This window comes from Crocuta crocuta, unplaced genomic scaffold (assembly GCF_008692635.1).
Source record: "Crocuta crocuta isolate KB4526 unplaced genomic scaffold, BGI_CrCroc_1.0 scaffold27, whole genome shotgun sequence".
Classification (NCBI taxonomy): Eukaryota; Metazoa; Chordata; class Mammalia; order Carnivora; family Hyaenidae; genus Crocuta; species Crocuta crocuta.
Genome location: NW_027532250.1, coordinates 5,426,110 through 5,444,710, shown reverse-complemented (window position 1 = coordinate 5,444,710; position 18,601 = coordinate 5,426,110). Strand labels below are relative to the sequence as shown.

At 45.8% G+C, this 18,601-nt stretch overlaps 1 long non-coding RNA gene across 1 annotated transcript; it reads right to left on the bottom strand.

Annotated features, from left to right (window-relative positions):
- Positions 1-16,016: 16,016 nt before the first annotated feature.
- On the bottom strand, positions 16,017-18,148 carry LOC144243347 (uncharacterized). The gene is made up of 3 exons (XR_013338627.1): positions 17,934-18,148; positions 16,801-17,131; positions 16,017-16,135 (listed from the first exon to the last, which is right to left on the bottom strand). It is a non-coding gene; the product is annotated as an uncharacterized LOC144243347 (long non-coding RNA).
- Between the last annotated feature and the right edge of the window lie 453 nt (positions 18,149-18,601).

Sequence of the window (18,601 nt, the reverse complement as noted above, 5' to 3'; positions counted from 1 at the left end):
CTGAGCCACCCAGACACCCTCCCCCTTCTCCAGTGCTGTTATTGATCCAGTCTTCGCTGAGGAGACATAATTGGTGTCCAGAAGGAGGCATCTAGAACCAACTTTATTCCTATGATTGTGCTGTCTGGGAAGCTATCTGTCAGGTGCTTTCTCCTGACAAGGGGTGCCGGGTGATGGGTATATGCGAGGGTGCTTGTGAAGGTTGCCGGGTTTCAACCCCCAACTGTCCCACTTACATCATCAACTTGGCCAAAACACTCATGTTCTCTGGATTTTGCCTTCCTGATGTTCTCCATGGTGATGATGATAATCCTTCTTGCCTTCCACTGAGGGGAGGACTTTGTGAGTTATGAGCGGGCCCCTTCTCACAGCCAGTGCTCGGCTTGTAATAAAGAGTCAAGAAAAGCAAGTCCTTCTACAGCCAAGGTGTGAGGCTGTGTCCCCAAGGTGAAGGTGGCATACAGATCCGCCTGCTTCCTTCCATGGGGCATGGTTAGATTAAAAAACCATTGGTTGCCAGGATTGTAAAATTGCCAGGTTGCGCATTAAAAAAAATCCTACAGAAATTAGAAGATCTGTCAACCTGCCTTGCCTCGTGGTAACATTTGGCCAAATCTGCAAACCAGATTCTTCTAGATGAATTCTCCTCAGCTCACCCCAGACCGTGGCTGTCAGATTTTGAAAATAAAAACACAGAACACCAGTTATATTTGAATATCAGATAGCTGGATCATTTTTTTAGTATGAGTATGTCTCATGCAGTATTTGAGAGCTACTTATGCTAAAACACTTACTCTTTTTAATTTTCCTGAAATATTAGAAATGCTTTGTTTATCTGAAATTTGCACGAAGCTGGGCATCCTGTGTCTTATCTGGCAAACACTCCCCGTTCCCCCCCACACCCCTCCAGCTTCACTGGACTGTCATCACACTTGACCTTGGTGGTCATCGGGGCAGACCAGGCATGACTCCAGGAAACAGAGCTAAAATTCCAGGTAGAGGTAATCTCTGACGAGCTGCACTTAAGTGTGGCCACTGAAGTGTGGTTTTTAAATTTTTTTTAATGTCTTTATCTTATTTTGAGAGACAGAGACAGAGAGTGAGCAGAAGAGGGTTAGAGAGATAGGGAGACACAGAATCTGAAGCAGGCTCCAGGCTCTGAGCTGTCAGCACAGAGCCCGATGCGGGGTTCCAACCCACGGACTGTGAGATCATGACCTGAGCAGAAGTCGGACACTTAACCGACTGAGCCACCCAGGTGTCCCTGAAGTGTGTTATTTATCTGTTTAACGAACTTTCTTCAAGCTCAGGGGCCTTTGCTGCCTGTGTTTGGGTGGAGCAAGTGGAAGGAAGGAATAAATGAAATCATCTGACGCTGCGTCAGCACCGCTGGGTGAGTTCCCCGAGCAGGTGCGCATGTGTGTGAGCGAAGTGAGATGAACCCGCAGCACTCGGGGAGGCTTTGTCTTCCTCTCGCTGCCGCCGGAGTGTTTTCAGATAGAGAACCAGGTCTGATGCTTCCCTGTGGGAACAGCAGCCATTTTTTAGGGCCGGGACATGAAGGATGGTGATGTTCTCCTTACATCAGGTTGAGAGACCCTGCCATGGAGGGCAGGAGCTTTTCAGTGAAGAACTGCGTATGTCTCTGTTTGATGGAAGAGAGAGGTAGACATCTGTAACAAGGCTCTGCACATGGGTGAAGATTGTATTCTCTCTCTGGCTTCTGGCGGCGGGGAGACATGCAAGCCTGAGCAGGAGCACGGAGATTAACTAGAACAGGTGTCTCAGCCTTGGCACCATTAGCTCTTGGGGTTGGATATTATTTTTGTCATCGGGGGCTGTCCTGTGCAATGCAGGGTGTTTAGCACAGCATCCCTGACCGTCACCTCCTAGATCCCAGTCATCCCCACCCTCCCCAGTGTGGCAACCAAAAACGTGCATGCTTATTGCTAAATGTTTCCTGGGAGGCAGGTCCTCTCTCAGTTGAGAGCCACTGTCCTGGAAATATCACCATGAGGCTGAATTAGGACACAAATGGCTCAAAGACCAGGCAGTAACCTCACTGGGAGAGTCAAGTTTAAGGTCATGGGGCGGGGGAGGGGGGAGGGGTGGACGCCTAGAGCTGAAGTTCAATTATGAAGGTTGTTGGCCAAATTAACCTCTTCCGTGGGCAGAATTTGAGTTAAGAGAATCTAGTCTGTAACGATCAAAATGGACAAATTAGTTTAGTCACTGCTTGGTTTATGGTACTAATGATGATGTGTTTCACCTCTGTGCATTTACTTCTTCTTGGATACCTCTCTCGTTCTCTCTTCAGCCCCAGTCCCGCACTCCCACAAGGGCCCTGTAGGCCACTGCTCTCAACCGAGGTGACTCCCCCCCCACCCCCCGGCCGGCAACATTTAGCGGCGTCTGGAGACATTTGTGGTTGCCACAATGGAAGGGTAGAAGCCAGACTTGCCACTAAGCATTCTGCAACGTGCAGAACAGCCCTCGCCCCCAACAAAGAATTTTCTAGCCCCCCAGTGTTCACACTCCGGAGGCTGAGGAAGCTGGCTGTAGTAGGAATGAATATATGTGCTCACCTAAACAGTCCAGGAGAGCCTTCCCTACACAGCCCAGGCCCCTGGGGGCTAATGGGACCTGTCCTCAATTCGTATCAGGGCAAGGGTCAGTATCGAGACTCCAGGAAGGGACATTTTCCTTTCTTTTGTGCCCAGAAATAGCAAGACCAGCGATTCTGGGAGGATATAGGTTCTTATGGAACCTTCTTTCTTTGGGAGGGGTTGGGTATTTTACAGAAGTTCACCTGGGTCTCAGATTCGTACCTGATCCTAATCTCCGATGAACACCATCAGCTAAAGTGATCCTCCTAACAGGTTGAGGACAGACAGTACAGAAGTTTAACAGGTCTGGTGAGGAGAGGAGACTACGGGCAGCTCAGGGAGAAAAATAGACCAACTCAGTTTCCATACACAGCCCTTTATCATCTCAACATCATTATCAAAACGCCATTTCTGCTATTTACGTGGTTGCAAATGGGAACAGATTCGATGACCTGGGTTTGAGCAAGTTCCTGACGCACCCCTCCCCCCAACACGTTGTGCCTTCTGCTCCCTTTGAAATAGGATTTGGTTTCTTTTTTTCTGCCAGGACTCTGTGTTTCTCTCTCTCTCCCTCTCTCTTTGTGCGTGCGTGTGACCACAATTGTAGTTTCAGTAAATAAAACGGCTGCTTGATAACGTGGAACGGCCCAGCGCTTAACTCTGCCCTTGGAGACCCTTTACATCAAACCAGCGATCAAAAAGTGGTGCAGATAAAATTTGTCATCAGGGATTTCCTACAAAAGAATTACAGTGGAGAAATGGCCTGATCGATACTATGGATTTTCACTGCAGGGGCTGGTGGTCCAATTGCGTGAGACACTCACACAGATAAAAGGGCATGGCTGCCACTCTGTCACAGACTGCTGACTCAGCAAAAGCTTGGCAGGTATTTATAGAGCAGAGCGATACAGAATTATCACCTTGCAGTGCCCGGCGCGTGTTCTGTCTGAGATTGCCTTCCTTTATGGGACTGCTAAATGCAGGTGAATGGAAAAATGATGGCTAACAGCTGTCAAAATGCAACAGAATGAAGTACTTAAATCTTTTTTTATCCATTAAAAGGGTAACAACCATACATATATCATGGCACATACGTTGTAATGATATTTGGGGGCTGGTAAATGAGGGGGGTCATAAACAATGTGTGTTCTGATCAGAACAGCAGAGGAAATAGACTTGGGCGGGGGGAAGGCCAAGCTTCCCTAAAGCCTTATAATTACCTTAATGGTTGAACGTTATCTAACAGAAGGAAAACAAAATCCCATTTTGCCTCCTAATCTTTGGGAGACCCGAGTTCCCCTTCGTTGGCATTCTGAAGGCATTGAACTATTCCCTAAAACACTTAACCAGGCTCACTGCATTCTCAGATTATTGAATTTCACAGACGCCAGGTTAATTACAGCACGTGGAACACCAATAACTTATTGTTAAGATTCTCCAGCTGTAAGGCCTGGGGTTCAATGAGAACTTCCTCTTGTGTGTTTCCAACCTCTGTGCTCTGGCTGAATTTGAGACGGGCCGGGGGCAAAACTTGGAAGGTGTGGGAGCACATACGTACCTACTCTCCTGAGGTGTGTGGTTGGTTATTCCTGGAAGAGAAGTCCAATCAGCCGGTCACCGGAGCTCCAGAGGTCCTTAACTATTACTTACATAAGGTAAGTAATTGCCCTGATTCCCGGTTAATGTTTCCTGGAGGAGCTCCTCTGGAAAAATCTTACTAGTCCATAAAACATCCGCATAGTATTTGTCTAAATTTTTTAGTTGGTGGCAATCAGCTTCCATAAAGATTCGAAATGCCACTCACAGTTCCCCTCTAGAATCATGGCTCGTTTGAAAATACGCTGCGGTGGGGCGCCTGGGTGGCTTAGTCAGTTGAGCGTCTGACTTTCGCTTGGGTCATGATCTCGCGGTTCATGGGTTCGAGCCCCGCGTCGGGCTCTGTGCTGACTGCCAGCCCAGAGCCTGGAGCCTATTTCAGAGTCTGTGTCTCCCTCTCTCTCTGACCTTCCCCTGCTCACGCTGTCTCTCTCTGTCTCTCCTAGAAATAAATAAAAATATAAAAAAAAATACGCTGCATTGCGCCTTGGACCTCCCTTTCTCTAAAAGATTTTACTAAATTTTCAGTAAACCGTTTTTGGTAAGCTTGAACCCTGAAAGAAGAATCTTGTCCTTATTTGCAATTTTTAAAAAGTAGTGCGAGGGGCGCCTGGGTGGCTTAGTCGGTTAAGCGTCCGACTTTCCCTTAGGTCATGATCTCGCGGTTTGTGGGTTCGAGCCCCGCGTCGGGCTCTGTGCTGGCTGCCAGCTCAGAGCCTGGAGCCTGCTTCAGATTCTGTGTCTCCTTCTCTTTCTGACCCTCCCCTGTTCGCTCTCTCTCTCCTAGAAATAAATAAAACATTAAAAAAAATTTAAAAAAAGGTAGTGCGAGGCAAATAGGGAAAAATGTATATAGGAAAGCATCAATAACAGGGCCTCTTGACATTAATGAATGCTCCATTTCTTGAACACCTGCAGTGAGTTGGGCCTTGCGCAGGGCGTTGAAGAAACACAGTGAATGAAAACAGGCTTTCAAGTTACGGAGCTTGTGAAAAGGAGGACAGGGAAAATATTTATTGAACAAATACTTTGTGCCAGGCACCTGGCATATGTTATAATGAAATAGCAAACAGCTGCAAAATGCGAGACAGATTCGTGTTATATTGACTCATCTGCTCCTCATCACAGCTCCTCGAGGTAGTATTATTACCACACCCACTTTACAGGTGGAGAGACTGAGGCGTCAGAGAGGTTGAGTAATTTTGCCCAAGGTCACTTGGCTAGGAAGTGGAGGAGCTGAAATATAACACAGTCTGTCTGATTCAGAAGTTCAGACTCGCAGGGCGCCTGGTGGCTCGGTNCTCCCCCAACCTGCTCCCCACCCCCACCCCTTTCCTGCTTGCACTCTCTCTGTCTTAAAAATAAATAATCTTAAAAAAAAAAAAAAGTTCAGATTCCTCACTGCAGAGCTACCCAGCTTCGCCCTGCCTGGAAACTTTCTCCTTTTATCCTTACGAAGGTCCCGCGAAGTAGGAGTTCCTATTAAGCAACTAAGAAATGCTCACAGGCTCACTAAAAGTGAGCATTTTTCCCAGCCAGCTACTTGAAGAGCTGGGATCTGAACCCAGGCACACCTGCCTTAACAGTCCCTGCTGGTTGACTGTGTATCATTTCCAGAGGACACACCAAGCCAGCAAGGCTCTGCAGCTTCTAACTTCAAAAAACAAAAGTCAGGGAATGCAAGCCGTAACCTGCAGTCCAGGGAAAAGAATTTAATTTCAGGAAGCATGCCACTGCCTGGAAGGAACATTAACAAGACTTTTGTACCCAGATCGTCCCTGGCCAGCGTCGGGTAGGACTCAAAACTGTAACTGGCACCTTCCGGAACTGTCCATGGGGAAATCATCTTTGTGCCTGTTTGAACTGCCTTATACTGGTGGAAATCATTGCTGCTATCATCACAGGATTGTTGTATGGGAGTTTACTGTCACCGGCGATAAACATAGATGAAGGGGGGGGGGTGAGGATAAGAAAACAAAAGGGAAAAATAGAAGCAAAAAATGCACCAGAGTGAAAAAAATATCCATAAACGAGTTGTTTTTTGTCTCTCTAGTTGCTCTGATGTGCACAAAGGAAATAGATGGAATAAAATCACATCTCAGGAACACCAACATAAATTCCCCCTTGCTTTGACAAGTACGTAATTTTCTTCAGAGATGCTCTTCACGTCTGGAGAGTTATGAGCCAATTTCATTCCCATCTGACAAATTTACAAAGAAACATTAGAGAAAAGGGATTAGGAAAGCGAGAAATCTTTATAGACTTTTTCCTCAGGCTGTATTTCCCTTCCATCTTTTGGCTCTTCCTTGAGGACCATGCATGAGCGACTCACACAGTATGGCCCCCATGACAGAGAGCATCATGGAGGCACACAATGAGACATGTGCTTTCAATTAACGAATGGTATTTACATGATGGGGGGGTGGGAGGCGGGACTGGGGGGGGGAGAAGAGGGTTATTGACAAATATTTAGATGAAGTCTCTGAAGTATCGTTCAAAGGGATATTTGTAAAATCAGACTTTTTGTAAGAAATATAGGAGGAGAGAGAGAGACGGAAGAAGGGAGGGAGGGAAAGGTGAGTGGTCTAAGGAGGTTTATAATGGAGATAAGCATTCTGGAATGATAACAGTAATGGATTAATTATAGCAAAGCATACATTTTTTTTTCCCTCCTGGTAGGATCATAGATTCTAAGAGGAAAGTGGAGTGTTTTTGACCTTTACAAAAAAATCTCCATTGCCAATTTCATTATATAGTGTTTGGAGTGACCGGCTCTTTAATTTGCCCAGGATCGTTCTGGTTTCTGAATTAAAAATTGCAGGTCGTGGGAACCCTTGCCTCCCCAGCAAACTATGAGGTCGGCCATCCTGTAATTGACGACCGTGGTTCCCACCCAAGTGGTGTGAGTCTTTGGCAGTTGTTAGTTCTCCTAAACATTTGCAACCTTGGATCGTTCACCTTTTGGCTTTATTAATGAGCAAAGTTGGTGTGCGCACACACTTAAATGTATATATGTATGTATTTGATCAGTTTGCGATTCTAGCCAGAATCTTCGATGAAGGTCACCGCGAGGACTTAGAATTTTGATGGAAAAATCATACTAGTGCTTAGAAGTTCAGGAAATGTATTCCTTTCCTGGAGTTGAGATTAAACATAATATAATGCAGATGCTGTTGGATACAGAGCCCGGAGGACAAATGTTTTATAACAGGGACTTAGGGAACGGAGTAAAGTAAGAGATACATCGCTTCCAAGGCCTTCGTTGAGAGCCACAAAGCACTCATAATACTGGATGTATAATTTGGCAGGAGGAAGGTGAGATATTTGTGTGCGTATTAGTATTGTATATTTTTCAGAGGGTCCGATTGGATTTATGCTGGCCTTGTTGATCATTCATTCACCTTACAAGAGAGTGAAATGGAACCTCATTTGTGTAACTAATTTCAGCTTTCTTGTCCAAAGTGTAGGTCTGCTCGCTGCTGCTACTATTCAAGTTGTCAGCATCCTTAAAAAAAAAAAAAAAAAAATCCTATCTCTGGCAATGCTTTTTTTCTTTTTTAAAATCGCCAAGAAAATCTCTATTGTTTACCTTCATGAGAAATGGCGATTTGTATTGATTGGAATGAGGTGTTCCAAGCCTTCAGAGGGGAATAGAGACAAACATTTCCTTTGCCTGCAAAATCGACACAGGACTTGCGTTTGGGGGCTCGGTTCAGTATCCTCGACCCAAATGTGCAAGTGTGATTTGGATTTGATCTCTCTCGGAACTCTTACGGTAAAACTCTCCCTTGGGTCTGTCTGCCGAGCAGGAAAAGCGATGCTTCTTTGGATAGGAAATGACTCTTTTTTGCCCAAACTCAGAGAGCTAAGCGGCGATAAGGGGGTGCTCATCTATAGAGGGTCTCAGAATGGAAGGACGGGAATGTTGTGAGGTGTCGGACCTGTTTGACCTCTGTAAACCCGCCCCACAGTAGGTGGGGGACAGTCTATCCTAACATAGCTGATGGGACACGCAAATGGCTTTTCACTTAAAAAGCGAACTGAAGTACAGCCTTGCCGAGAAATGAGATTGATCGTGATGAGAGAAATAAAAATTTAAAATATCCCCTGGTGGAGAAAATTTTTCTTTTTATTTCTGCATTTGAATCTTTTAAATACTGTAACTTTGGGGGGAAAGTTATTGAGACATAAAAGGAATATTTGAACTGCTTTGGAGTTTATGATAACCACAGTATAATACATTATCTTGAAAGCCTTTATAGTACGCAGTTCCAAACTTCCAGGAAATCTATTAAAATGCAGCATTAATTAACATAAACTTTTTATGGTGTTACTAATATTCTGCAAACAACGAAGACGTTAAAAGCCCCTTATTTTACAGGCATCTCTTGCTGCCTATCCACCGTGATCAGGGTGAATTATAGGGAACACTAACGGAAAGCAAGAAATGAATTTTCAGTGATTGTCCTGAACGGGATAGTCACCTCAGTACCTGCCTTGAATTTGCACAAGTGTAAAGATGAAACTTGCCAGTTGGCTTCACACTCGCTGCGTGCTCACGCGTGCACCTGACCTAGCAACCGCCGCTGTCTGCATCCCCTTCTTCCAAACAGTGGTAAATAACATCTCTGAGATAACTTGAGAAATCAGAGCAGCAACTTGACCTCTGAGTGACTGAGTCTGGTCCATTCCTCACCCACGACGCCGGCCGTGTCACTGTCTTACCCGGCTCCAGACTCCATTTAGACCCTTGGGGATGTGTCAAGCGGTCACAGAAACCGAAGTGGTATTTGTGTGTTTTGATGTCTGGTTCCGGGTTGTGCTGGCAAATCTCCCAAACCTGAGTCGTGACCTTTTTTAGAGGGATGTTTTTCGTTTCTGGTTTGAATCTGGGGGTGGGGGGAGCATTTCAGTATCTGTGCCCAAAGGGCAAAACTGTCTCCATGCAGGAGTGGAATGAAGATGAGCTGGTCCTGAATAATCCAGCCGTAATTGCTTCCCAACTACCCGTGCTTTGCTGTGTCTCCCCATTCACAAATCGCGCGCGGGGTCCTTCACTTCTTCCATCCTTTGAGAGTCCTCTGTAAATACTACAGATAGGATTCTGGCCAAAGGCTCCTTAGTTTCCTAGGTCTTTGGTGTCATCTGGGTAAGACTGATGCGTTTTCAATTTTAGTACCTTCTTCGAACGACACGCTAGCTTTACTCTTTCAAAAATATTTTTTTCCAGGTTTCTTCCTTCGGGCTGTAGCATCCTTCAAAAATGGCTTGCCGTTTTGCTTTCCCCTCTTCCTTCATTGCCTGATCCTCAGTCCATACGGGACTAAGATCCTACCATGCCAGTCATAAAAACACATTGTTTCGCAAACGCGTTGTTCTCTGTGTGTGTTTCCACCATTAGGTCTTCCGTGAGTGGCTCCAACGGATATTTATTAAGTATATCTTATGTGCCAGGTGCTACAGAAGTGCCGGTGAACATGACTGATGAGCTTGTCTTCTCGTGGGGGCCGCCACTGCTAAGGGCGAGCAAACGAACGAGTAACAGGATGTGAAGTCTGTCGAGGAAACACCCTGATGACGTAATGGAGTGTCGCTGATGGGGTCCTGGAGGCAGGGTGGCGAGGGACATCTTCTGCAAGGTGGTCCCATCACGGCTGCAACCCGAGTGATGAGAAGAAGCTTGTGAGGCACAGCTCTGGGGACCAGGGCTCCCCGCAAATGGAGCACCAGGTGCGCGGGTCACAGGTGCGTGGGTCATGTGGGAACTCTCCGGGTGTGTTTTAGCAAGAGCGCTTGGGCTGGTGTGGCTGGCTCAGGGTGAGCAAAGATGTCGGCGAGGTGGGAGATAGGCATGTCTATGACAATAACAGCTTCCGTTGATCAAGGTGGGCACTTAAAGTGCATTACCTCTGTCCCTTGCAGAGAGAAGATTATTATCACCTTTAACAGGTTCAGAAGGTAATGTGACCCCTCCAGGGTCACACAGCTAGTAAGTACCAGAGTTGGAACCCATGTGCAGATTTGTCTGATTCCAGTATTTGCACACACACACACATAATATATATATAAATATGTTGAGTACTTAAGTACGTGCCTGGCACTTTGTAAGAGTTGAGGGTAAAGTAGCGGACAAAATAAAATTCTGATTCTCATGGGGCTCACCTCCAGTAGAGACAATCTGAAAAGAATTGACTATAGTTTGTCAGATTGTGGGAAGTGCTGTGGAGATGGATGAACAGGGGGCAAGATGGGAGGGGAATCTGTAGAGTTTGGGTTTCTCTTTCACGTAGGAGTTTCCGGAAGGGCCTCAGTGATGAGGGTGTCTCTGAGCCCAGACGTGAAGTGAGTGACAGCAAGCCAGTGGTCTCCCCGTGAATAGCAGTCCAGGCAGAAGAGCGGCGAGGAGAGAAAATTCTGGAATGGGCATGTGTGTGGCATGTGGGAGGAAGAGCAAGGATATCAGTGTGGGGATTCAAGCGATGAGGGAGAGAACAGGAAACCTGGTGGGCTGTTGTAGGGACACAGGCTTTTACTCTGAGGGAGGTGGGAGTTGTTGGAAAGTGTTGAAGAAAAGGAGGGCATGAAAGCAATTTGGTTTTATTTTATGTTATTTTATTTTTTAACTTTGTTTGTTTATTTATTTATTTATTTATTTAGAGAGCAAGCAGGGAAGGGACAGAGAGGGGGAGAGACAGAATTGCAAGCAGGTTTTATGATGTCTTTGTAGAGCCGGATATGGGGCTCAAACTCATGAATTGTGAGATCATGACCTACTCTGAGGTCAAGAGTCAGATGCTTAACTGACTGAGCCATCTATGCCGCTCCCCCCCCCCAAATTTGGTTTTAATAGGATTCATCTGAAAACTGGGTAAAATGTGGACCATTGAAGAGATAAGGCAGACGTAGAAAATCAGGCCAGATGTCATGGTGGCTGGGACAGGGCTGTGGCAGTGGGGCTCATGTGAGGAGGCTAGACTTAGGAGGTTTCAAAGTAGAGCCAACAGAATTTGCGATTGACTGAGCCGTGACCTCCGAGAGAAAGGGAAGTTACGGAAGGCAAAGTTCCGAACAATGAGAAGGATGAAATTACCATTTACTGCAAGGGACAAAAATCGCTGGGGATGGGCATATTTTGGGGGGAAAGGTAAAAGAGTGCGGTATTCACCCTCCCAATGTATTCCACTTCTTTATTTATATTGTCATGGGTACCTCTTGTTTTTGCGAAGAGGGTCAACTGACGGGCAGACATTATTTGAGTAGAAGAGTGTCCACATTTCTCCTCTTTCTAAAAAACACCCCCAAAATTTGGGTTTAAGACAAGTGAGGGTGGCGGTGGAGCATATCACTCAATTAGAAATATTAACAAAATGCCACATAAGCCTGTACCTGTCCAATAAAACCATTTCAAAGGCAGATTCTCCCCAGGACCTGCTGTTTGGGGAATCTGGTACTAGAGCTTGGAAGAGTTGGGCATATCAAAGGGAAGTTTCGTTTTATTTTGCTTTTAAAAACATATCTGTAGAGCATCAGATATCTCTCCTACCCTCCTTTACTAGGTAGTTCTTTGGGGGGATACCAAAAGGAACTTGGGACTGGGAGGAAGAGCTAGCTAGAGGAGATCGCTTTCTTTCTTTGCCAGAGATGGATCTCGAGATTTCATTTGTTATTCTCCTCTTGTCCTCCGCGACCCAAGTCTTCAGCAGAAAACCATTGGCGACTTCTGGAAAGCAGCCTGGGCACAACCTTGTCCGGGTTAGAGTACGGGGCGGGGAGAGCAGGGGGGAAATGGGGAGGCGTTTATGCAAACCCCAGGCTGTGTTCTGCCTGTGTCTGAGGTGCAGAGGCAGCGCTCGCTGGCCTGTCTCCAGGCCAAGACTCAGAGGAAGCCCCCGCTTTTCTCTGAAGGGTGGTTCCTTGACGTCACCGGGGGCATCCAAGGTCAAGGTTATGAAATCTCTTCCCTAGCAGAGCACTCCCCCAGCCCTTGCATGCTGAGCTAGTCTCTCATGAGGACTCAGGGCTGTTTCTGCTCTCCAAGTGGGACCCGCCTCCACACGCGTTGGTGGGGCTGAGCAGCCAGAATATTCTCCCGCCACGATGTTTGGGAACTGGGAACAACCAGGACATAGGTCAAGATAGGCGGCCCCCAGTAAATTCAACTTTTGCAGATACATTTAAATTAGCCTGCACAACAATTATAAAATTATGCATATTTACAAAATTAAATACGTGTCCACAAATAAAAAGTGGAACAGTTTTCTTTATTAAACATATTTTAAATGTCTAAGTATTTTGAGAGAGAGACAGAGCACGAGCAGGGGAGGGGCAGAGAGAGAGAGGGACACAGAATCTGAAGCAGGCTCCAGGCTCTGAGCTGTCAGCACAGAGCCCGACGCGGGGCTCGAACTCATGACCCGTGAGATCATGACCGGAGCCAAAGTGGGACGCTCAACCGACTGAGCCACGCAGGCGCCCCAACAATGAAAAGCTTTCCTTGAAGATTCGAATTTCTGGCTTCTGAAATTTGGAAGCTCGGGACACACGGGGCCACATTTGGGTGGCCTCTGTTGGCTGAGAAATATCCACTCATTTTATGAAGAGCATGGCCTGTCTAGTTCTCTCTGTCCCTGCCCAGCTCACTTCACTGCGTAGTTTTCCCTGCCTGCCTCTTCTGGGCAGTTGGGAGGGGACCCCTGACCTATATATTTATGTGTAATATCAGTGGCTATAACATATATTGCTGGAAATGCCTTAGATACCATCTATAATTTAAAGAGCGGCCTGCCTTTTAGATAATCAACTTCGGCTTTTTAAAACCAGAATTGTTAATTACCCTGGCAGCGTTTTCGTTGCTTTAAACCCGATAAAGTCACCGTTAAGGGATGTGATTATTCGGTGGGTGAATCTAAAAGGTCCCCTTTTTCTTTCTCCCCCTCCCCTTCCGCTCTATTTTCTCTTTGCTCACACCCTCCCTGCCAACTCGCCCAACACGCAAGAAACCTTCAGGTGTTTAAAGGAGCTGGAAAATATTCCAGGAAATGCTGAAAGTTTGCCACGTTGTCAGAGGATAAAAGCACAGTGTTCAATCCAAAGGCTTTGTGTCGTTTTTTCTTTCTTTCTTTTTTTTTTTTTCCTCTCTCAATGCAAGTTCCAAGTTAAATTTTTGGATGCTTATCTCCTCTACATTTTAATGAGAAGCCTTTGCTCAGGGTTTTTTTTTTTTTTTTTTTAAACAAAGGCACAAGAGTTTAAACCCTTTGCACAATAGCACTATGTATTTAGCAGTATGTATGCTGTTTTTATATTTTGAAAAACACCAATGCTCACATCATCAGCAGGAGCCTGGATATTGGACAAGTAAATATGGAATATTTTGCTCACAGGCAATAACTGAATCTGTTAAATATGCAAACCAGGCAGCATCATATGGATTTTTTCATTGCAGCATTTTATAGGGGTAAGTGTGTAAGGCTGGGTATATAGTCAACTTTTATGAGTTAGATCATTTTTTCCCACTAGTTTCTGTTGTAATTACCAAGATGCTTATTGTAATTTCTGATTGATCTTCAATTGGCACTGCCTCGTAACACTTTATCTTGACAATTCTCTGCCTTTAGGCCTTAGTTATGCAGTGAATGATTTATCCGTAAACCTTCTTCATACTCAGGAGCTCCATGTTTCGAGAGACTCTGCTTGTGAAGCGAGGAATGCTTTTATAAAGCAAATAATCGAGGTGGTTTTTGCATTTAGGAAAATCAGTCACGTTGACCCTGGGGAGAGGGGCCTGTTGTCCTTCATAACAATTCTATGTGTAGTTGGGTATTCATTTTTCAGTTTATTTCATGTCTCTCTTCCCACTGGGCTGTCATTTCTCTCAGAGCAGGAATGCCTTTGGGTATTTTTCTTTCTTTCCTTTTTTTTTTGTTGTTGTTCTTCAACAAGAATTTAAAACTGTGGTAAAATATCTGTAACATAAAATTTACCATGTTAACCATTTAAAAATTCATTTATTTATTTATTTTGAGAGAGAATGAGACCGGGTTGGGGGGAGGTTTAGAGGGAGAGAGGGGGTCACCCAGATGACTCAGTCGGTTAAGCATCCGACTTCGGCTCAGGTCATGATCTCACAGTCTGTGGGTTCGAGTCCCTGCGTCGGGCTCTGTGCTGACAGCTCGGAGCCTGGAGCCTGCTTCAGATTCTGTGTCTCCCTCTCTCTCTCTGACCCTCCCCTGTTAGAGCTCTGTATGTCTATCTCCCAAAAATAAATAAACACTAAGAAAAAATTTTTAGAGGGAGAGAGAGAATCCCAGGCAGGCTCCATGCTCAGTGCAGAGCCGGGAGCCCGATGCAGGACTTGAACCACAGCCCTGGGGTCATGACCTGAGCTGAAATCCAGAGTCAGATGCTCAACTGACTAAGCCACCCAGGACTCCTACCGTGTGGACCATTTTTAAGCATACAGTTCAGTGGCATTAAGCACATTCACACTGATGTCCGAGTGCCACCATGGTCCACCTGTGGAGAGTTTTCATCTTCCTAAACGAGGCCTCTGCCCCATGAAAGGGTAACTCCCATTCCTGGGTTCCCCCGGCCCCTGGCAACCCTTTTCGTGCCTGTCTTGTGAATTTGAGTGCTCTGGGTGCCACATATGAGTGGAATCATACAGTATTTGCCCTTTGGCGACTGGCTTATTTCATTTAGCGAAACACCTTCCACGTTCGTCCGTCCGTCGCCTGTATCAGAACGCGCCCTTATTTTTTTTTATAACCACATACCTGGGATCTAGCTCAGTGTGTGGATTCTAGTGGGTGACAGCAGACAACAATATGTGTTTGTTGAGTGAATGCATGAGAGAAGGAACAAATCGATCAGCCACCCTCGAATCCTCTTCCGGGCCACAGGACCAGACACGCAGTAGGCTCTCAATAACTCTTTGAGGCATGAGTGTGACCAGCTTTCCTGGCTGCCTGCGCTGATCCCAAAGAACAACTGAGATACTTTTCAGAATAAGAAAAACCCACCATTTCCCCTTTGTGTGTGTGGCTTAAATCCAACATGCAAGACGCGACTCGGTGGCATATTTTCTTGGGCTTGTAATTTGGGTTTTGCTTTGTGCTTGCTGCTAATTAACCAGTTGGTGATGCACTATCTTTTCATCTGCCTCTGAGCTTGTCAGGAGTCACTGACAAGCCCAGTGAAACTGGGGGGCATTCCGATAATTAAGGTTTGGAGGGCTTCTTACCGACCCCATCATGTACCAATCACTTTCTCTGCCTCGACTGATGGGTGGCTGACATATGACAAAACAGTGGCCCTTCTCTCATATCTGCAGCAGCAGGACACTTTCCCACCTTTTAATGGCTGAGCAAATTTCATCCCCAGCAACTCTGACAAAATGAAAGTGTATTGTCAAAGTTGTTTGTGAAGATGACTGTGTTTAGAAAGAAAACTCTTGATACATTCAGAATTCTCTCTTCATACACACACAACACCACAACACACACACACACGAGTCTGTATTCTTAGCATCTAAATGAAAAATGTAAACTGTACAAAGTTTTATTTGAATATTTAAATGGTATAAGAGAAATGGCTGGGTGTTCTGGATTCTTCTACAACATTTACACTTACAGTTGCTTGAGCCTGGGTCGTATCTTTAAAGAAACAAGTTTGATAGAAGGGTGTTCTGTAGTTTCTCTAAAACTGGTAAGATCTTCATGAAAAATCTGAATCTGTAATGTAAAATCATCAAATAATTGCAAGTCGTGCGTTGGAGGGGGCGCTCTCTTTTCCCCAACTGATGTTTACCTTATGTTTCCTTGCATCTTGCATCTCTTTATTTTTTCTTAGAGGGAGAGAGTCCCAAGCATGTTCCGTGCTGTCAGGGCAGAGCCTGATGTGGAGCTCGATCCCACAAACCATGAGATCATGACCTGAGCCAAAATCAAAGAGTTGGATGCTTCACCAACTGAGCCACTCAGGTGCCCCACATCTTGCATCTCTCTCTCTCTTTAGAGGCGAGGAGAATAATACTATTCGGTGATGTGGCCTCCAGAGGCTGACTTTCTAGCTTTGATTTCTGGACCGGCCACTCTTTAAATGAGTGACGCTGACTGGTTATTCATCTTCCTTGTGGGTCAGTGTTCTCATCCATATTATGGGGTTAATTATACCCACCTAACAAGGTAATTTGAAAATATGGTGCAGTGGGGTGCCAGGTGGCTCAGTCGGTTAAGTGTCTGACTTCGGCTCAGGTCATGATCTCGTGGTTCATGGGTTCGAGCCCCGTGTCAGGCTCTGTGCTGACAGCCAGTTCAGAGCCTGGAGTCTGTTTCAGATTCTGTATCTCCCTGTTTTCTGACCCTCCCCTGCTCATGCTGTCTCTCTCTCTCTCTCTCTCCCTCTCTCTCTCAGAAATAAAAAACATAAAAAAGAAAAAGAAAATATGGTGCAGGAAAATGGACTGAAGGCACATGGTGGGCACATAATAAAGGTTAGTTATCACCATTCATACGGTAACAGTATTTTATATAACATGTAATGAAAAGGCATAATGTTATGCAACATTACAAAAATAAATGGAGTCTCATTTGCTTACACGTAGAAATGTCCTGGGGTGACGTTCGTGAGAAGGGCAGTTTTATCTATACCGTAGATAATATAGATACAAATTTTATTCCTCTGGGTTTGAGGACCATTTTTTGCCTCCTCCATCACTGGACAAAGAATGCATTTGTTTGGGTCCTGTGTGCATTTTTCTGTCCTGTCAGGGCAGCAAGAATCTTCTCTCTTGCCCTGAAATAAAATCTTTCAAAGGAGGAGATACAGCGATCAGAGGTGTAGAACAGAATCTGCTGTGGTGACGTTTTGGGCTCTGTCCCAACTGCTCGGTTAACGCAGTGATTTGGTGTCCTTCGGATCTCAGAGGGCTTCTCAAGGACCGGCAAGTTCCGTAGTGAAGACATAATGCCAAGATTAAGCAAGGTTGGTTACATTTGTAAATGAGAAAGGCTCAAAGCTTTGTTTGAACAAATTGAAGCAATAGATCTTAGGTGGGCTAGGATTCTAGCAGCACCGCAACATTTCTATGAAAAAATCCCACATCTGCGACTGTTCTGGAATGAACAGTCCTACTACATGCTGACTATGAGGACCGTCACTGCGTCTTTTCCCTGCCGTCTCCAATCCCCCGTGTGATAATAAAACTCAATCTCTGTAGGAGTTAAGCTCATGGTCTGCTTTGCGCAGGCCCCTCTAAATGGTAACTTAAAAAAATAGAATTTAATTTTGGCTTCACAGAAATAAAAGTCCGGGGCACCTGGGTGACTCGGTTAAGCCTCTGACTCTTGATTTCAGCTCAGGTCATGATCTCATGGTTTGTGGGATTGAGCCCTGTGTCGGCTCTGTGGTGACAGCATGGAGCCTGCTTGGGATTCTGTCTCTCCCTCTCTCTCTGCCCCTCCCCTGCTCACTCTTTCTACCTCTCTCTCAAAAATAAATAATAAATAAATAAATATGAAAAAAGAAAAGAAATAAAAGTCCAAACCAATAGGTTGATCCCGCTCTGTTAGGAACCTTGGGTTTTTCTGTCCCATTGCTTTCTTTTGTGATGATGTTTCCATCGTCCTCAGGACCCGGGATCGTCATCATCGCAGTTGTATTCCAGCCAGGAGGGAGGGAGAAAGGGGGTGGCACCTCCTTCCTTCTGAGGGCAAAATACGTTAGTTGTACCTTATCACTTCTGTTCACCCATTAGTTAATCACGTGGTCTCCACCACTTGCAGGCACGACTGGGGCATACGGACTTCGCGTGGCCACGTGTTCAGCTAGAAACTCTCTGACTATGGAGAGTGCCCTGTGCAATTGCTCTCGGACTTCCTTTGGGAGAACGTTCTTCCCCGCCTCTCTCAGAGTATGCGGCTGGTGTGGGGCTATTCCTACCTCTGGTTTCCAGCAGGGCGCAAGTGACACACGGGGTCCATCAAGGCACCCCTTCACTGTGACTGCACAGATTAGTTTACAGTTGCCCGGGCAACCCAAGTGGGGCCAAAGAGGCTTGGTCATGGGTCCCTGCTCCATCTGGTGGTGACGAGACTGCTCGTTCTTCTGTGATTGTTTTGCTGGTTGAGTGTGGAATCCTGGGATTGCTCCTGATAGGTTGCCTCCTCTTGGGACTGTGAAGTCAATACAGAGCAAGCAGAGGGGGCCCGGCTGGGAAAACTGGACTGCTCATGACGTCATTAGGGCGTCACTGTATCTTGGTCCAAGCCATCGGCATTTCTGCCTCAGATCTCGTAGTGGTCTCCTCACCAGTGTCCTTGACTTCCTGCCACCACGTCTCTGTAACTCTGTGTCCACCTGCCTGCCTGTCCATCTCTCTAATATTCATAATATACGTC